At 43.0% G+C, this 21,039-nt stretch overlaps 1 long non-coding RNA gene across 1 annotated transcript; it reads right to left on the bottom strand.

The window, feature by feature from the left end:
- Window positions 1-908: 908 nt before the first annotated feature.
- Window positions 909-20,951, bottom strand: LOC103349469 (uncharacterized). Its single transcript, XR_011383206.1, has 3 exons — window positions 20,822-20,951; window positions 4,773-4,851; window positions 909-1,069 (listed from the first exon to the last, which is right to left on the bottom strand). It is a non-coding gene; the product is annotated as an uncharacterized lncRNA (long non-coding RNA).
- Between the last annotated feature and the right edge of the window lie 88 nt (window positions 20,952-21,039).

The raw sequence follows: 21,039 nt of genomic DNA, 5'->3' as shown, positions 1-21,039 counted from the left end.
ATACATGAAATTTGTATAACTAAAATAAAATTTAGAAAAAGAAAAGAGCCACAGAAAGATGGCAGCACGTGCATGCAATGGTGCACTTTCAGATAAGCCCAGCTTCCTACATGTGGGAACACTGATTTGGGATGAAAAAAAATATGTATGTTCACTTACTTGCACTTCAGTCAAGAAGTTACAAAAGAGCTCAAAATAGTCACATTTCTTTCTATTTGACCACCAATGAGGTTTCTCCCTATTTCAAACAATTTTTGGCTGAGTTGACCCAATAAAGCTTTTTCACAGAGATTAATACTCATTTGCTTTACTGTGGACATTGTGCTTTCCTACCCCCTACTGCAGATGACTCTTAGTAACCTGTATGTCTGTTTGGGCTGGTGATAAAACCAGCAGTAGGTACAGGAGGTTTTTAGGTTCCAGTTCTACAGGGCTGTGACTCTTGGGGCTAGAATGGGCCAAAAAGGAGCAGTTGATTTTGCAGTTTTGCCAACCACAAAATCCATGTCTGGAGCCTCATGTCTCAGGCACACAACAGATCCTCTCAAAGTGGTATGTGGCATTGAGATTTCACTTTGAACTAAATCATGGTTTCAGGGTAAAGTTGAGGTGTGCCATGTACCTTTCTAAAACACACTATACAACTAAGGGTCAATGCCCTGTCAGGACTCTCAAAATTAAAGAATTATCAAGAATTTAAAACACAAGCTGATAGTAAACATCTAGGAGCTATGTCAGACATAAATGTTCTTCTTTTTGGTAAAAAATGGCAAAGACACATTTTATTGAGCTCTTATGACTGCTAAGAGCCTAATCAGTGATTAGTTGGCTCGCTTTCATTTTGCAAATCACAAACTCTCACAACCAGCAGTAAGTAGCCCACAGAGCATCTAATTCAAATAACTTACATTGCAGATGAGAACAATGGAGGTCCCAGGATGTTAAGTTCCCTGCCTAGAGAGATGCAGCTTGTTTATGGCAATGTCAGAACAAGGAATCCAGATTTTATGATTCCATAACTAATTTCTTCTCACAAAGTCCAGATGGATGGAGAATTTGAATTTGGTATCTAGGAGAAGGAGGGCAACAATGTCACTCTGAGCCTTGATTGACTGGTAGAGAATCTTGGAGTATGTGTTAAGTAGAATTTTGGAGTCACATTCAGGTTTATCAGAAAAGAGCTCCCAAGGTCAAATACAATTTCTCTCATGGGAGAAAGAAAACAAGGAGACCAGATGTCCACTTTACCATGTCACATCTTCCTGGGATACCCAGTTTCCTCATAGTCTTTATTACATGTATTCAAACTATAATTTTTAAATAATAATTTTTAAAAATTATTAGTGAGAATAAATGTGGATTTAAAGATAGTGCTCAAATATTGTCATCAACTATACAGCCTATTTGCCTATTCTGGGAACTTTCAGAGTTACCAAGAAAGTAGAAGACAAACCCCCTTTTCCCAGTAACCTTTAGTAGTGGGAAAATCACTTATCCAACCCCATTTTATCAGGGTCCCTTTATAATAACACAGTGCTTTGTTTTTCCAAAATGTACTCAGTTCATTTTCTTATTTGAAATACCAGTAAAAGAGTATAAAACCCAATGATAAAATTTGTGGTACCCACTGTGGATGCTTAAGGGGCAAAAAATCTTTTGAAGAGGAGAAAAGAAAGTTAGTTAAATAAAAGTAGTTCTAACAAAATAAAGGCAATACATAGTACTTTCAAGACCTAGTAATGAGTGTTTCATTCAGATATTCAGACGGAAGCTTTTATGTCAATAAAAAGTGACTAAATGAAAAAGATTGATTTATTGTTCACATTTCACTTTTAAAAAAATTGCTTTGAAATTCTCTTCAGATTTCATGGTTAGTTGCTTGGCAGTCCAAGCTATGAAGTGGCATGATGCCTTTAGAGTTGTCAGCATGCCTGAATGAGAAGCCAGAGTTCAAATCAAGCCGTCCAAGCACTGACTCATTCCAAATGTCCTCAACCAATTCTTTCTGCTGCTGAGGTCTGTCTTTCATTCAGTGAAAGAGAAAAGGGAAACTGAATGGGATCTACACTTCATTTGTATCACTTGAATGAGAACACTTCCTGCTGAATAGAGAGCATGCAGATTCTAAAATATGTGGAGCACATTTCACTGAGAATTATAGTGAAATCCGCAATGGCCAGGAACTCCACAAATAGTGGAACATCAGTTGGCCAGTACCTCCTCAAGTGGGTCCATTGTCCTCTTGGTTCCCATTTATTGTCTCTGAGCATCTCTCACAGAGGCATTTTGAGTGTTTTTCTTGCTGACAAAGCCAAAATGAACTGAATCAGGACCTTTGAAGGCAGTTCCTAGAGATTTAATATACTCATAGGTGACTCACATGTATGATCGTTAAAGTTTGAGAACTATTATTCCACTTTCTCCATAGTTCAAACTGAAAGCTTTTTACAGAAACCAAAGATTCTAGCCAGAGCTATTGTCTTCCTCAATAATATGATGAATCGGGAAAAAATGACCAGTTTTCTGTGTGAGAAAGCTTATGGGTGTGAGACTGAGCATCAGATGACTAAGGAGAACTGTGGAGACCACGTGTTATTCCAAAGACCCTGTCTTCTGATAAGGAGAAGCATGCTTCACTGGACAAACCCCACTCACTGTAGAGAGGGCAACTGCTTTTCTCAACCCGTCAATTTATATGTTAATTTCATCCAAAAACACCTTCACAGAAATACCCATAAAAATGTTTGGCCAAAAATCTGAGCATGCCATGACTCCATCCAGGTGGCATATAAAATTAACAACAACAGAGCCTAAAGCAAAATCAAGATGGGGCATATGGCCATGGGATTCACCCACACACGGAGACTGCCAGCTGGGTAAAGTCATAGGTAAACTTAGACAGCATAGGTGAGCCACCAGCTGGAAGATACGGACACAGTTCACCTTAAATCACTGATTTTTCAAAAATATTTATTTATTTATTTGAAAGAGTTACAGAGAGAGGGAGAGACAGAAAGAGAGAAATCTTCCATCCATTGATTTGTTCCCTACATGATTATAATGCCAAAGGCTGGGCCTGGCCAAAGCCAGGAGCCAGTTGCTTCATCCTGGTCTCCCACATAGGTGGCAGGGTGTAGGGCAGAAAACACTTGGCCCATTTTCCACTGCCTTCCCAGGGCATCAGCAGTGAGAAAGATCAGAAGTAGAGTAGCCTGGATACGAACTGGTGTCCAAATGATTTTTATATAGTGCTGTGGTTCTAATAGTTAGCTTGTGTAGGTCCAAAGACAAACAGTAGACCAGCAGTGGGTTTGCTCCCAGGAGCCCACTTCATGTGCTTCCCATCTCTGCAACCTTGGATATTTTGGGTTTAGAAGCCCTGGTTTCTATAAAGGCAATATGTCCACCAAGAACAGAAATAATCCTATTAAACTTCAGATAATGGCCACCATCAGGTCATTTCAGTTGTCTGTATGAAAGACCACCAAGCTAGGAAACGAATTATCACTGTAGCAAACTTAATTGACATCCATCTTCAAGTGGAGTAGGTCTTTTTTTTAAAGATTTATTTATTTTTTAGAAAGAGTTACAGAAAAGGAGGAGAGAGAGAGAGAGGAGAGGAGAGAGAGAGAGATCCTCTACCTGCTGATTCACTTCCCAAATGGCAGCAATGGCCGGGGCTGGGCCAGGCTAAAGCCAGGAGTCAGGAGCTTCATCCAAGTCTCCCACATGGGTACATGGGCCTAAGCACTTGGACCATCTTCTGCTGCTTTCCCAGGTGCATTAGCAGGGAGTTGGATCAGAAGTGGAGCAGCGAGATGGAACTGGTGCCTATATAGGATGCTGGCATTGAGGTGGTGGCTTTACCTGGTAAGCCACAGCATCAGCCCTGGAGTAGGACTATTGCTGGGACAGAAAGCCTTTCACAGAGAGGGAATAAATACATTTAGTAACCCAGGAATCCACAAAAGCATCTCTTGGTACTGCCCTGTAGAGTTTTGATAGTACACAGGTAAGTGCAATGGCCACAGTCTGAAAACACTGAGTGAACTGGTGTGTGGACCCTTAGGGATTTGAGCGTGGGTTGCCTCAAGAATTAAGCCATCCAAACCTCCAGAGAATGTATTGGTGGAGGTGAGAAGTGATGAATACAGTTGAGCTTCTTAGGTGAACTGCAGAAACAAGGGCTAGCACTCATCTCAGCAAGCTGCTTCTGAATTACCCCCAGAAAAAGGCGCCTGGGCTAGCTGTTCATTGAGCAGGCCAACTTTTTATGTGAGCAAGTAGATCTGAGTGGCACGAGGGATAGACTCTGGTGCACGCTGTGATTTAAAAGTCATGTTCTGGGGGCTGGTGCTGTGGTGCAACAGGTTAACGCGCTGGCCTGCAGTGCCAGCATCCCATGTGGGTGACGGTTTTAGGTCCAGCTGCTCCGCTTCCGATCCAGCTCTCTGCTGTGGCCTGGGAAAGCAGTAGAAGATGGCCCAGGTTGTTGGGCCCCTGCACCCACGTGGGAGACCCAGAGGAAGCTCCTGGCTCCTGGCTTCAGATCAGCGCAGCTCTGGCCCTTGCAGCCAATTAGGGAGTGAACCATCGTATGAAGGACCTCTCTCTCTCTCTCTCTCTCTCTCTCTCTCTGCCTCTATTCTCTCTGTGTAGCTCTTTCAAATAAATTTTTAAAAAAAGTCATATTCTCCCTTCAAGACTGAGACACTTACTCTCCCGTCTGTCAGGATTACTGCCTACTGTCAGATCGTAACTTAAAGGCTTACCAGAAGCTTCCCTTGCCCAGGAGGTCTGGGCCACTCAAATGCATGCTCCTCTTTCTAGGCACTGTCCTCCACAAATGACCTGTGAATTAGGGGGAAAGGGAGAACAAAGGTAAGGCCCATGTGCGTCATTCAAGAAAATCCAGGGCTGGCGCCATGGCTCACTTGGTTAATCCTCCGCCTGTGGTGCTGGCATCCCATATGGGCGCCGGGTTCTAGTCCCGGTTGCTTCTCTTCCAGTCCAGCTCTCTGCTGAGGCCCAGGAGGGCAGTGGAGGGTGGCCCAGGTGCTTGGGCCCTGAACCCGCATGGGAGACCAGGAAGAAGCACCTGGCTCCTGGCTTCAGATTGGCGTAGCTCCGGCAGTAGCAGCCATTTGGGGAGTAAACCATCGGAAGGAAGACCTTTCTCTCTGTCTCTCTCTCTCTCTCATTGCCTGTAACTCTACCTGTCAAAAAAAAAAAAAAAAAAAAAAGAAAAAGAAAAAAAAAAAGAAAAAGAAAAAAAAAAGAAATCGGAAGACCATCTCCAAATATTGCTGGGGAATCTGTTGCAACTGTTTCACAATGCAACATCTCTGCTTAGTCTTACTTCCTCGACTCATCCAAGCTGTTCTTGGAGACTCAGAAAAGAACCCGGGAAAACTTCCCACTCACAATTATCTTTCCTAGACTCTACTTCCTAGGAACTTAACCCACATCAAGAGGATGCATCAGTGACCTCCACAGTAGCCTTACTTTACTATCACATGAAAAAACTTAAAAGCAAAAAGCACAATCCGCTTGCATCCCAGCACCACTTACTGTGGTCTTTCTCAGATATATGTGGGAACTCCATTGGCAACACAAACTGATGGAACAAATACAATACCTCTGTCCGTATTTGAGTGATGTAATTTACAGAGTCCTTGACATCATTGTCATTTATTATGCAAAAATATGAAAGTAGCCTGCCTCTGAGCAGATTCCACCTGATTCGGATGACCTCCAACGTTCCCTCAAGGCCATGGCTGAGCTAAGAATCCTCACGAAGTCCTCCAGAGGATGGATTTCGGAGCTGTTGCTGGATTTAAGTTGTGAGTCCAAAGTAGAGCAAGCCTTCTTTCCAGAAGCATTTAGAAATGTGGATGTGCGTGGCACTCTTCCTAGGGGACAATTTATTGGGTCTTGATCAAAATATACAGGATTATTTGTAGTTTCAAAGAAGGAGATGGCTAAATCTCACTATGTTTAAAGTTGAACAGATATCCCAAACTGTTTTTCAAATTGAGTACAAACAAGAAGTCACAAAGCCTTCCTGCAAATGTGAGCTGAATCTTGCTGACTCTTTTTTTTTTTTTTTTAAAGATAATACATCCAAATACTGCTATATTTTAAAATGTCTGGGACAGCTGGTGATATTTCAAGAGGAAAACTGGAAAGATTTTTTTTATACCTTTAGGCAAGAGTGAATTATTTCAAACACCAAGTGGTTCCAAATCCCATTGAGCCCGAGGGCTGTGTTTCTGGAGATTTCTGGTGGGCTCTGTACTTGGCATAATAAACTTCCTCTCCTGCTTCGTTCCTTCCACCTCAAATGGCTGCATGCCCTCTCTCCAGCCCTTGAAACAGACCTCTGTGTTGAATGATGGATAATAGTCATTTTCACCAATTCACTTTAAGAACTATGTTTAGTTCCCAAACACTAAAGCAGCAAGAACTGCTCCCCTAGGAAAGCAGTAAAAATACAATCCAAACAGTTTACATTTCAAAGGTCAAATGCATAATTCCATGCCGCAGCCTCATTTTCTCCCCACAGGCAATGTGGCATAGCACTCAGTAGACAGGGCTGCATTCACATGGAAGGACTAGTCAGGGGCTGTCAGAGGCGGGGAGGTCCTCAGACAGGACACATTTTTATGTTTTTCTTTTATAGATGAAACAAAAGGCTCCAGTGAAGTGACAGCACAATGGAGAGGAAAAGAGACATGATGTTGGACCCACAGGGCTCTTCCGTTTGCTCCTACATGCACTCTGATCAGCCTTGTTATCCACCGGGCTCCTTTGCACAGCATTTGCTATCATTCCCTTTGCATGGGCTCCGTCTGTCACCCACACTTCCACCCTGCCTTACCTGCCCTCAACCCTTGTCACCCTCTCACAAGCTGACATTGCTGTTAAGGCTTAAGACGTTAAACCAGAGCACCACTTGGGACCGCCCATGTTTGTTAGGGCCTTTTGCAGGCGGAATCTTTTACATAACCCGGAGGCCAGCAGGGCTCTCCTGCTGCCTGGGCCGTACTGTAGAAGCAGAAAGCTGACAGTGTCTCCTCTGTGGTCTTCATCTTGTGCACAGATCCAACAAGCAGTGACCTCTGTCTTTTGTGCAGAACTGAAAAAGTCTCATCTTTATTTTTTTTAAAAGATTTATTTTATTTATATGAAAGACAGAATTACAGAAAGAGGTAGAGACAGAGAGAGAAAGGTCTTCCTTCCGCTGGCTCACTCCCCAAATGGCCACAATGGCTGGAGCTAAGCAGAACCGAAGCCAGGAATCAGGAGCTTCTTCTGGGTCTCCCACATGAGTGCAGGGGCCCAAGGAGTTGGGCCATCCTCCGCTGCATTCCCAGGTGCATTAGCAGGGAGCTGGATCAGAAGTGGAGTAGCTGAATGGAAGACCCCCCCCCCTTCTCCTTCTCTCTGTGTGTAACTCTTTTAAATAAATATATCTTAAAAAAAAAAAAAAGGAAGAAGAAGAAGTGGAGCATCCAGGACACAATCTGACGCCCACAGGGGATGCTGGCAGTGCCACAGGCCAGGGCTTTAACCTGCAGGACCACAGCGCTGGTCCCTCATCTTTGTTTTCTTACTCAAGCCAAGCACTGATGTCTGGGGCTGTCTCTTCTAAACCTGTCATGTAGTAGTTTCTGAACTTCCCAAAGCGTCCTGAGATTTCAAGCTCTACCCCAACTCCCATCCCCTCTTCAGTCCCCTCTTCAACTGTTTTTCTCCCATGTCCAAGACTGTGTTTCTTAGTGCACGGGCATCCTATGCAAGCCTTTTGTGATCCTAGACAAATGTCTGAGGTCTGGGGATGGGAGACGGATCCCTAACTGGTGAGTGGTGAGGGAGGAGAGTGTCTCTGAAGACGGGGACTTCTGTGAAAAAGACCAAATCTTTTATAATAAATATCCCTGTTATTTCTTTCCAATGCTGAGCATCTTACATGTTTTGAAGCTGTGATTTCACCACAGGAGACACTTTCCTATCAGGCATTTTTTTAATGGAACAAGTAGTGAGATGTAATGAATAACCAAATAAATAAATTGTCCATGCTTTCTTTACAACATTGACCTAGTCAGGTGCAAAAGATATACTATTCGGCATCAGTGTTTGCTTACTAAAGAGACTGCTGCCAGTGGTCAGTGCTATAACAGTTCCATGTGATGAGGCATGGAGGAGAGAGCTGTGGTCTAAAGACACAAGCAACAAGAGTAAATAACACGGATGAAGAGTGGGGACTTTGGTGACAAAAAGTCCCAGGTACCACACACTTTGCACTGTTTTACACAAATCCTGTAATCTCTTGGGACCTCAATTTCCTGATCTGTAAGATGTTTTAACAAAACTTTCTTAGTGGGTTGGATATGAGGATATAATGATTTTATACATATATGCACACATATTTGCACCTATTCACATACATATAATTACATATATACACACACATATATATTATGTCTGGTCTATGATAAAATAAACAATGAATGATAGTAATTACTTTTAGTAATCAAAATGAATGTTTAGAGATTCAAGTCAGCATACACAACAGAAACCTACACTACAAAATAAGCTCTTACAACATATTCCATTCTTTTTTTCTATCAAAATCAGTGCCAAGTAAAAAAATTAAAAGTCAGTGTTGTGTTTTTTTTATTCCTTTCATTTCCATGTCTTCTGCTAAAAGTTCTCCCATGGATAAACAGTGAGGTTAGACGAGAAGAACAGCGGTTCAGATTAGATAATTAAGAGGCGAATAATAGGACTAACCTAAAGTGAGTATAGACTTTTAAAATAATATCACAAATTGAGATCACACCATCAGATAATAATATCATTGATATTTGTATGGATTTATTTTTTTATGTGAAAGGCAGAGCTACAGAGAGGCAGAGAGAGACAGAGAGATCTTCCATATGCTGGTTCACTCCCCAAATTGCCACAACAGCTGGACCTGGGCCTATCTGAAGCCCGAAGCCAGGAGCTTGTTCCGGGTCTCCCACACAGGTTCAAGGGCCCAAGGACTTGGGCCATCTTCTACTGCTTTCCCAGGCCATAGCAGAGAGCTGGATCGGAGGTAAAGCAGGCAGGTCTTGAACGAAAGCCCATATGGGATGCCAGCACTGTAGGCAGCAGCTTTACCCTCTACACCAAAGTGCCAGCCCAAACAATATCATTTATTAAGATATTTGATTTCCTCAAAATTTTGAAATTGAACCCCTGCAGTGTGCCTAGAATGCAAATACTGTATACCATCAGATCTTGGTTGCCCATGGTCTCCCAGCCTCCATCCCTTAGTTGCAAGTTCCCCTTGCCCTGCTTTCAGTGAAATTAACTCCCTAAATGGAGTGAGTGCTGCAACCAGCCTTACACAGTCCCTAACCACCTGATTCACAAGGTCATTTATTTCCCCTATAGGTTACATCCTGATGTTTGGTCTTGTCCTGAGGGGTTTCTTCACCAGGAACTCCAGGCCCTGAAAAGAAAGTAACTACTACCTGCATGTAGCCCTCAGACTGACTGGGGCCCACTTAGCCATTATCAAAATTCCCTAAGGAACACAGTATAATCAGTAATCAAAGGCCAACCAACCGGGGACCTGGACACACATTCAACACACACCTTTCAACCCAGCTCTAGTCTATAGGAACCTTGACCCCTAACTCCTCAAGGAGCCCAGCAGTTATGTGATGACATCCAGCTCCTTGCTCTACAACCATGCAATAAACACCTACTTTCTTTCACCACTCTGCTATCAGAAAATATCTTGGTGAGCATGACGTGAGCAGACCCAGTTTAGGGGGGGATTCTATAGCATTCCTCCAACCAGTTTTGGGGGTGTTCTAAAACAGTTTGAGAAAAAGGAAGTAGACCTTGTCATTGATGATTTGATTTGATTTTTAGAGATTTATTTATTTGAAAGGTAGAGTTACAGAGAGGCAGAGGGAGACAGAGAGAGAGAGAAAGAGAAAGAGGTCTTCCATCCTCTGGTTCATTCCCCAGATAGCCACAACAGCCAGAGCTGCACTGATCTCCAGGAGCCAGGAGATTCTTCCAGGTCTCCCATGCAGGTGCAGGGGCCCAAGGACTTGGGCCATCTTCTACTGCCTTCCCTGGCTACAGCAGAGAGCTGGATTGGAAGTGGAGCAGCCCGATCTTGAACTGGCGCCCATGGGATGCTGGCACCACAGGTGGCGGCTTTACCTGCTACACCACTGCACTGGCCCCTGTCATTGATTTTACAGAGGAAAAAGCCAAGGCTCAATGAGACTGTGTGATTTGTCCAAAGTAAACAGGCAACTTAATAACAGAACATGTTAAAACAGGGCAAGATAACAACAGGGAAGGAACTGAGATGTTTTTTGCAATTAATCTTTTATTTAACTGAAATTTATCGATGTAAAAGTGTGTTAAGTCTTAAGTGTTCAGCTAGTAGACTTTTACCAAGTGAACACACTTAATGTCTGTCCTACTTTGATAAAGAAATCGAATACCACTACCCTAGAAGAGACACAAGTAGAATACTGCCATCAACAGAAGTCCTCTAGAGATCCAACCTCCAAGGTTTTCCTGGGAGCCAGTCACATAGGAACCCTCTACTTCGCACGTACCAAAGTTCAGACTCCCAGAAGGAAAACAGGTGTCCAGCATAAGCCACCTTGTCCACGTAAGTAGTCTAGGCACAGTGGGCCACTCTGGTCAGTCCTGGAAGTGGAGGGAATCCTCCTAAGATTCATATTCCCAGACAGCAGCACACCCGCTCAATAGGTGGCTCTCAAAGTAAGAGTCTAGTTCAGGAAAATATTAAGCAATATTGGTTAACAAATTTGAATAATTGTTGATCTTCCTCTAATTGCAGGAACCTCAGAGATTTTTTTTTGTAGATCTCCAAAATGGCACAAGACAGAGCTTAAGACTTCTTCAAAAAACTGATGGAAAAAAATGGAATTAAAATACAAGTTTATTTTAGTGCAAAAACTTTTTGAAATCCCGACATATTTTTTCACAATATGCATTTTCCATTTGAAGACCCTCATACAGTGTTTCCCAAATTCTTTGACTAAGAAATATCCTCCTGTCTTTTTTTTTTCAGAGATTAATGTCCTATAAAGAACACGTTGATAAATATTTTTCTACTCTGAGTCCTTTCTTTCTGGCCAGTCCCCTCCCCACCTCCACGTTCTACTGTCAAGGTCCAGGGTAGAACAGTCCAAATAACTCTGCCGTCTTGCACAGAACATGTTGGAGCCACAGTTGTTTTGCCTATTAATTCTCTTACTTCCTTCTAAGCCAATTGTACTCATGACCATAACCCCATAACACACATCAGTGATTCTGAATCACAGATAATGGAAAAGTAAAGGGGTTAAGCATATATTTTCTCTGATAACAAGACAATATTTATTCAGTATCCCACTTTATACGACCCAATTTCTGCTTCTTGGCAGAATTTTGCAAAGCCAATTTAGCTTTGCAAAGGTAACTTAATTGAAACTCATTAGCATGTGACTGGCCATACAGCACAAACAGTGTAGAACAGAAGTAATTAACCACTGTTCCAGGTGAAAACCTACAGTCGGTTCTTTTCTATTTTCTTCATGGCTTACGGGATTGCGACTACTGAGGTGAAGATGGTGTCAAAGAGGTCATAAATAAAACCACTGCTTTGGATAATTAATATATAGTGCTATGGTTTCTTCCAGGCCAAGACTATTAATTTTTGATAAAATGCTATGTATATTCATACAGGAACTCATTTAGAAAAATGGTTTTCATATAAACACCAGAGGAACACCTTATTTTTCTCCCTGAGTTTAATTGAACCATTTTAATACAAAACAAATTAAATAAAATAGGTCCCAAGCTTCTCTGTAAAGCATAGTTCACCAAGTTTAGCTAGATGTATGCTTAATGAAAAACCATAAGTTTATTCCATAGGTGGAAGAACTGAGACAATGGTTGTTTGTCAAATAATTCAGACCGTATATCTAGATTTTTCAGCCTTCGAAGAAGGTATTGGAAAATTAGCTAGTGCCAAATCTCAACCATGAGCAATTAATTCTAACAATTAATATCCTGAAGACTGATACATTTTCTTCTAATACTAAAAATAGAGAGTATTGCTTTATATCCTTATAACGAGGATAGAAAGAGCTCTCTCAGTATGCTTGCTTATTCTTTTTAAAATATAGCTATTTTCTTATTTGTTTACTTATTTATTTAATTTGAGAGGCAAAAACACAAAGAGAGAGAGGTAGAGAGCTCCCCTATGCTGGGTCTCTGCCCAGATGCACACACCAGCCAGTGCTAGGCCAGGCTGGAAGCTGGGGCCGGAGCTCCATCCGGGTCTCCTGAAAGGTGGCAGGAATCCAAGCAGAGCCATCCCCTGCTGCCTCCCAGGGTGCACATCATGAGGCTGTGGAATCTGGAGTAGAACATGTTCTCACATCCACATAAATGGGATGCAGTGGTGCCAAGCAGAGTGTCAGCTGCTGTGTCGGATGGTCAGATGCCAAGCTGACCTGGCAGTGCCAGATCTGCCAGCATCTCCCTGCCAGAAGGTGTGGAGGAGTCAGTGGGTGGCTCTCCCCACCCAGAGGAAAAACATCTCAGACTGCCAAGGAAAGCCAGCTTGAGGATCAGTAATAAATTCTTATGCCTTGGGAGAAGTCCAGCAAACTCAATGGAGCTGCGAATGAAAAGAATGAAAATAAACCACTGGAATGCTGGTACTGTGTGGACGCCTGTTTCCTTAACATTGCTTCCTAGGAAGCCGCACTCATTCTGCCGCTAAGAGTGTTAAAAGCTATCATTCGCATCATCATCTGATAAGAAAAATAGTATTTTAAGGCCAAAAAATTGCAAGGACAGCACAACACTCTGTTCATCAAAGATCTGGGACATCTCCCAGAAGGTGAACTTCTGGAGGAGAGAGTGGCCAAGGAGGCGGCACTGCCCCTCACGCGCTGTGTGCAGATCTTACGGAAACTTCACATAGCTCTGTGGTCTGTGCTTGACACACCAGGGAACCAGGAGGAAGGAGCAGTGCTTTGGAATGGAGATGTTGTTGGAATTAACCGGCAGTTAAGGGGCCTTCAGACTTTACAGTTTCACTGACTTGTAGTATTAAAAAAAAAAAAAAAAAAAAAAAAAGAAGTCTGTAATGGGGCAAACAGTTTTTAAGTAAAGATGTTAAAAAATACTATCATTTATAATTGCCATTTCACACAGGAAGGAAAAGGCATTTAATGGAAAGACCTCATGCCCAAATAAAATATCATAGTTTAATATAAGAAGAAAAATAAGATATTTGTGAAAAATGCATTCTATGGTTTTATTGCTTTTGTAGCTAGTGTGGTAAAAACTTTATCAAGGTCCAGGACTAATCAGTGGCTGATGGCAGAATTACAGAGAGAGAAGGAGAGACAGAGAGAAAGATCTCCCATTCACTGAACCACTCCCCAAGTGGGTGTAACAGCCAGGGCCGGGCCAGACCAAAGGCATGAGCTAGGATCTTCTTCCAGATCTCCCATTTGGGTGCAGAGGCCCCAGCACTTTGGCCATCCTCTGCCGCTTTCCCAGGCAGTCAGCTGGCATCGCAGGCAGCTGCTTTACCAGCTACACCACAATGCCGGCCCCTGAGTGATATTACTTAATGTTGTTGCTTTGGCTTAGTGAGTGCCTTTGTGTTGGAGGGAGACTTGGGAATCTTTGAGTTTGAAAAGGTAACCTCACCTACTACTTCAGCTGCTGGCTGAGGAAATGCAGCTGATTTAAGGTTGATGAAATTTCACTTGCTGTCTGAACACTCAGTGATGCCACTTTGTCTCTTGGGACCCAAACCAAATGGAAAAAGTGGAAGGGTAAACACTAGATGTCGGAAGATTGGCTTACACAAGTACAGTTCCTTTAAGGAATGGTCCGTGAACTCAGCCTATCACAATCAGCTGCCAGTGCATTTTACACGGAAGATCACAGAGCCCCAGCCCAGATCGGCTTAATCAAAACCATTGGGAGCAAGGTCTAGGAATCGACTTTCTATCACGCTCTAAATAACACCAGATTTGAAGAACAACTTTTTTTTTTTGTTTAGTTATTTTGTTATTAAAGATTTATTTTATTTATTTGAAAGGTAGAGTACAGACAGTGAGAGAGAGAGAAACCTTCCAGGTCATGGTTGTTGGAGAGGGCTTTTATCATCCTGTTCTACTCCCAATCCAGGTCCACATGCCCAGATCAAAAGGGGTGATCTTTCTATCCTGCTGTCTGCTCGGCCAGTAGAGGAACACTATAGGCAAGAACTAACTGGTGGTACGTTCTTCAACGGAAACATTCAAATGACAGCAGACTGCTTCCTTGTTTTATACATGACTGTAGGTTTATGTTTTTTTTTTTTTAAGATTTGCTTATTTATTCGAAAGGCAGAGTTACAGAGAGGCAGAGGAAGCAGAGAGAGAGAAAGAGAAAGGTCTTCTGTCCAGGGGTTTACTCCCCAGATGGCCACAAAAGCCAGGGCTGAAGCCAGGAGTCAGGAGCTTCTTCTGGGTCTCCCACATGGGTATAGGGGCCCAAGCACTTGGACCATCCTCCACTGCTTTCCCAGGTGCATTAGCAGGGAGCTGGATCAAAAGTGGAGCAGCCAGGACTTGAACCCATGTCCATATGGGATGCCGGCACAGCAGATGGCAGCTTGACCCACGTTGCCACAGTGCCGGCCCCAAGAACAACTTTTTCAGACGAACACAGAGGAACAAGATTGGATTCCGTTCTTGGAGCCAGGTTAGGGATTTTTCTCTGGGATTTGAAGGCTTGGTAGGACTGGTGGGTAAAAAGGAAAAGAAAGGAACATTCTAGTCGGAAACAACTAGGCACACAGAGGCAGGAGAACAAATTACAGTTAATGAATAACAAGAAAACTAGTTTTGTTCGTGACAAAATATAGCATAGGAGAGTAGCAAAGAGAAAAACAAGAAAGCACCCAATAGTTGGATTGTGAGAGGTCACCCTATTGGAAAATATCCTTTCCCATAACAAGAAGATATAGGTCCTCTGGACACAGGTGATCTTAAGCAGGCAGAGAACTCCACAGGTTCAAAAACGGGGAAGGTTTGGGGTGGGAGGGAGGAGTTTTTCTTTAGAGCAGCCCCAACTTTATTTTCAATTATCTGTTTACTTTTCAATATTCAACTTTGATCCCAAAATTTAGGAACAAGCTCTGACGATCTAATTGTGTTCACAGAATTAATAAATGAGTTTTGCTGATGTGTCTGCACTCTAGCATCCTCTGATAAAGCAGAGCTAATCGGCGGCTCTGCTGGATGCAGATAAGCCCACAAAGACTGTGATGGAGTTGCCCTCCCTCTTTGTAATTAACTTTTAGGTCCGGAGTGCCTTTTAAGGACCCAAATAAAACAGTGGAAGTTTGATCATCAATCCCATTTAATAACGCCAACAGAGAGTAGATCTCGCCACTCTATTTATTATTACACTTAGGTTTCAACGTGGGGGCCTATCAGAATCTAAATGTTTCTGCTTTTCCATTCTTAAACTGCTACTTCCTGAAGGTCAAACCTTCCATTGACTGGTCAGTGGGAGGCCTGTCCACCGTGGGAGCAACCAGAGCTGGGTCACAGCTGCCAGTGGCTGTGTGACCCCACAGTGGAAGGACCCTACAGTCACTTCTTGCATCAGTTTCAGTTCGTTCCAGTGATGGTTATCAGCTCTCACAGACACCTGCTCATGGCACACAATCTTAGAACAGTCTGAGACAAACTGTTCATGCCTGAACAGGTTGTGGACTGAGCATGAAAGAGCAAGTTTGGCTTATGCGGTGGGGTAGAACTCCACCTTCTATACAAGTAGTCACCAGTTAGCGACTCTCAGGCTCCTTTGCAAAGGAGTTGCTGTTACCGACCTTTCCACTACAAGACACTAGATATTCAGCTCGGGCAACCCAGTATATAAAAACAATGTACTGTGTGCTTAAAAGATGAGATGATTCACTCAAATGATGAATGCTTCATTTTGGCAACTTGACCATGAATGTGAACTCCCATCTGTTGTAGTGAAGTAACACCTGTCTCATATGAACCATAAATAGCTTTCCAGGAAATGACTTGAAGCTCAACTTTTGCAGAATCAAATTCAAATGCATCAGCAAAATATATAAACTCTCCAAGATGAACAATCTGTGTGAAGTTCAACCAGTAGGCCACAGAGAACACAAATTGAATATCCAAGGCTGAACGCAAAAGTGGTTTCAGAACTCCCAAGCTTTATCACTAAGCAGAAAAGGGGATTAAGCAAGGCACATGTAGGTGGAGTGCCTGGGCCTTTAAAGGGCTGTCAGAGGTTCCTAGAAGGTCCTTCTGAGTGCTGGTTTCTCAAGATCCAGTCCTGCTGGGAGTGGAGCTGGAGACACATGCAGAGGACAGGCTACTGTCCAGGTCTCCTGTGCCCAGGCACTTGCCTCCACAGTGTCTATGTACACAACTCCTTCCTCCCCAGCATAGGGTCCTGGCCAGAGCCCACCGGCCTCGTGCTTTCCTTGCTTTCTTGTTGTCATCCCATGCAAATTTCAGAGCTTTGCTGCTGATGCCGTTGTCATGACTGAGACGATGGATGAATGATTTGAAAACATTTGCCAAGAAGCACAAAGCACCTTGCCCTATTGGCTTAACACCAAATTGTTATTTACTGCTGTAATCTCCTGTTTCTGTCCACATTTGCCCTGCCTAGTACCCAATTATCATCTGCCACAATCCCTCTGGCTGCCACGGTGTTTATGGAATACCCCACCCCAGGCATGGGATTCCCCCATTTTCACCCGCATTGGAGGGCAGTGTGTGTTTACACAGAGGTGACCAAGGCCTCCTGAAAAGAATGGTCTCTTCCCTAATTCTATTTCTTCTTGCCTAGAAACACCCTCACCAGGCAGGCATGTCTGCTCCTTTTTCTAGACAGCAGGAAGTTTGCATGACACAAAGGAAAGTTTATGGTATTTAAAGTATGGCAGATGAAAAATAAATAATAATTTTTAAAGGGATGGGCACTGGGCACAGCATTTACGATGCTGGGCACTGGACAGATCCCATAGCAGAGTTCCTGGGTTCAAGCGCTGGTGCTGCTTCTGATTCAGCTTCCTGCTAATTTGTACCCTGGCAGGCAGCAGATGGTGACTCAAGTGCTTGCATCCCTGCCACCCATGCAGGAGTCCCAGGTTGAGTTCCTGGCTCCAGGCTTTTGACTGGCATAGTTCCAGCTGTTTGCGGGCATTTGGGACATGATCCAATGGGTGGGAGAACTCTGCCTCTCTTAACTTCCAAATAAACAAAAATAAATAATAAAGTCTAGCAGATGGATATGAGTTGTGTGGCTGTGAGAACACTATCAAGCTCTGTTTACTTCAGTTTTCTTCTCTGTGAGACCAGGAAATATCTTACGTAGTGCTTGGCATAGAGCAGGTATTCCAGTGATGGTTATCAACACTAAAAGTTATACTGATGATATTATACATCATTATTATGTACATGTAAGAGAGCATTTTCTAAAGTTCACAAAAATGGAATTACAATATGAGTTTATTTTGATGCAAAAAATTGAAATCCTATCAGTTTTTCTTTCATGATATGCATTTACCAAGAACTTTTCAAAGTGTCTTTGTATATACTAGCACAGAGAGAAACCTTTTAGAACATCCACAAACCTTCTGAGAGTCCCAACCCCTCCCTCCCATCCTGCGCCCTGGGGATCTGTAACTAAGACATCTTGGGCTATCTGTGGGACAGATGGAGACTTGCATTTGCTCTTGACCCTGAAGCTATCCTAGGAATCAGGCCAGAAGAGACACTGACCAGTTAGTAAATATTGTTCCACCATCAGGAAATTTCACTGGCTATGGCCTAGAAAGGTAGATCCCCACAGAAAAACTGAAATACTTCCTAGAATATGAAGAATATTCTGCTTGTCCCAGCAATGACAGTAATGATAGGTGTATTGTATACTATATACGTATAATTTAGATACACAGACACATTACTGTATACTCAGTGTTTGTCATTTCTCTGCCAAAATATCCTTAAATTACCTTAGCAATGGAAAGATCACAGAAATGTGGGGTTGGGTATTTGGACAGTGGGGTTGTAATTGGGGGCACGCTGATGAACCTGCTCTTAGGGCAGGGAGTGTGAGAGAAGAGGTTTGTAGTGTTTGTCCATTTCTGGGATGTGAATATTCCAGCTGTGACTCATTTCCAGCTATCAACCTGACATCTTTTTCAACATTTGTTGAAAATTAAATAGCTTTCTTTATGGCAGAACTTCTTAGAGACTTTAGTAACTTCTTAATATCGTAAATGCATAAGAGAAAGCTATAGTATTTGGCCTTTCCTAAGCATTTTTCATGATGCAGATGTTAACAATAATTAGAATTCTGTTAGGTGAAATTCCTATTAAAAGCAAAGAGAAAGAATTCTCAAAAAGTTACCATCCTCTCCCCACTCCAGTATCCAAACACAATTTCTCCCTTTTGAACCTAAGGCATCCGACTGTTGTTGAATGCTTACTAAGTACTGGCTGTGAAATTTGGATATACCAAAGTTTCTAATTTAAAGCTAACATCCTGAAAAAAAAAAAAAAAAACAGAATTATTATCTGCTATCCAATTTCCAGATTAGAGATCTTAAGCCTGACCAGATTACTTCACCAGAGTCACAGTTTGTTTGAAGTGAAAGGGGTAACTGATACTGCCAATCAAGCAGTGCCTTTCCCAAGAGCCCGTTCAGAAGCAAAAATGACATCTAAGCTTCCTGGATGTGCCTGCTGCAATCGATCTTATAGGTGAAGAGCGATTTTAGCAACAGCGACACCTTGTGGCTGCATCCGCCTTGCCTGAATAGCCAGAAAAGCTGAACGGGATCCCTTCCTGGGGAATCACCCGGGGAGAGTAGGGGGACTCTGAGAGCTCAGGAGCAGCCCGAGATGAAAGATTCAGAGCTGTTTCTCTTTTCTCCCAGCTCTTTTTGATTTCTATGATTAAACTGAGAAGCAAGTAAGTTTGCTGCTCCAGCCACCTCCAAAACAAAACTGCACTTTAAATGCATGGGGGACTCTTTGATGTTACCGAAAACGCTAATGGACCTTAATTTCCACGTGGCTTTCAGATTCTAGGAGGCCTCTGCACATTCTTTTCATGTGTTTTCAGAGAGATTTCAGATGCTGTTTTATGAAATAGAAAAATAGACACATTTTTCTAAAGCAGCCACAGTGCCTCCAGGTTCTTGGAAGATAACAGGGTGTGGTCAAGTCATTTGAAGGGACATATGAAAGATACAAGGGAGAATAGAAAAGACAAAACTGGACAACACAGTGAAGAAATTCAAAGTAAAAAAGAGATTATTTTAAACTAGCCTTTTATTATAAAACCAAAGTCCTACCTGTGTCATCAGACTTCACAAGGAGCCAAAACATGATTAAACACACATTTGGGATTCTACAGTGAAGAGCTGAAGATCCAGGCAAATTTGTTGCAAATTTTTCAGGGGTTAAGGTGATGGGGAAAGAAAGATTTAAAATTTTTGGAGGTACCATGACTTGGGAGGCAAAATAAAGAAGTGGAAAATGAGTGTGATTTTTGTTTATGTCGTGCTGCAACCATATCAAATCTCTGAACTTGCATTATACCAGCCACAGAGAAGAGATCAACACCTAGAATGAGGCAAAGAGTCATCCTGAAGAGCTGCCCTAAAGCAATTTGCTGCTGAAAAACTCAGGCTAGCCTGGTGGCCCAGTCATTGCACCTGTGCCTTATGCCTGATCCTTTTAGTCTGCCAGGGGATGAGGATGGTGATGGGAGCTCTGAGAAAAAGAAAAGGCAAATAAGACTTAAAGGAGATGTGGGAAGATAAGAAATGAAATAATGGGGATGGGGAGAGGAAGGCAAACAGGCAAGAGTTTCTGAGTAGCATCAGAGTAAAGAGGCCAACAAGATTAATTTCACCAGGTAAAGTCTGACTTTAAATCACCTGTAGAGAAATCTGGCCTCAAAATTCTCAGGGTGTTAGTGGAGGGTGGAGAGAACAGTGAGCACAGGAAGTCCAACAGGAGTTGTATATTTCTGAGCTGTTACATCCTTTATCCATCTGGAATGTTCTCCCAACCCCTTCCCCTGATTCAGACTCCTCCTTGGCTCTCTAGGAGCACCACACATGAGAGTATGATTTCAGATTCACAAGCATGAGATGTCCCTTTTAAATAACGGCTGAGCATACACTGCAAACACTGGCAGAGAACCCACAGGTGCCGAGCTGCAGGGGCTCACAGTCGCCACCCACAGCTGGAGCTCACTCAAGCCTCCCCAAGTCGTTGCACGTACCCCATGGCTGTCACCGCTCTTCTCGGGCTTACTGTTGTTACTATAAACAAACACTTTGTTCCCTGGATGAGACCCAAGCTCCTCGGGGGCATGGCCTATGTTTTAATCTTTTCCCTGCCTCTGTATTCTCCCACAGCTGCTGAACACAGTGGATACTCCTGCATGGCTGTATAACTGACCAAGAGGATTAAATCTTATAGCTGTTGCTTCCTTTTGCAAAGTGCTATGTTCCAGCCTGTTTACGTAGAGATGGAATTTTTCTGACTGGCTTCTGGATAGGGAAGGCCAAGGTTCTACCTGAGAAGAGGGTCACTGCAGAAAGTGTTGTCAGTGGGTAACAGCATCAAGTTGGTTAGCAGGTACAACAGATGAGAAGTGGAGCCCACCATGCCATGGCGGGGTGCTGCCTGCCATTGAGACTGACCTGAACGGGTCTTTATACTTCTCCCCAGGCTCACCCCTCGTGCCCCAGCCCCTGGGCTGCTCTTCCTGATGGAGGCACACCTGCCGCTGTCCCAGGTACTGAAAGCTATCCTCTACAGCGTCATTAGTTCATATCAAACCTGCGGGACAGGCAATACATGATAACTTAATTAACACATTCTTAGGTAAGACAGCCCTATTTTAAAATAGTAAAAAGGG

Source organism: Oryctolagus cuniculus, chromosome 16 (genome assembly GCF_964237555.1).
Source record: "Oryctolagus cuniculus chromosome 16, mOryCun1.1, whole genome shotgun sequence".
NCBI lineage: Eukaryota > Metazoa > Chordata > Mammalia > Lagomorpha > Leporidae > Oryctolagus > Oryctolagus cuniculus.
The sequence above is the reverse complement of the archived record's forward strand: the minus strand, read 5'-3'. Positions and strand labels throughout refer to the sequence as shown.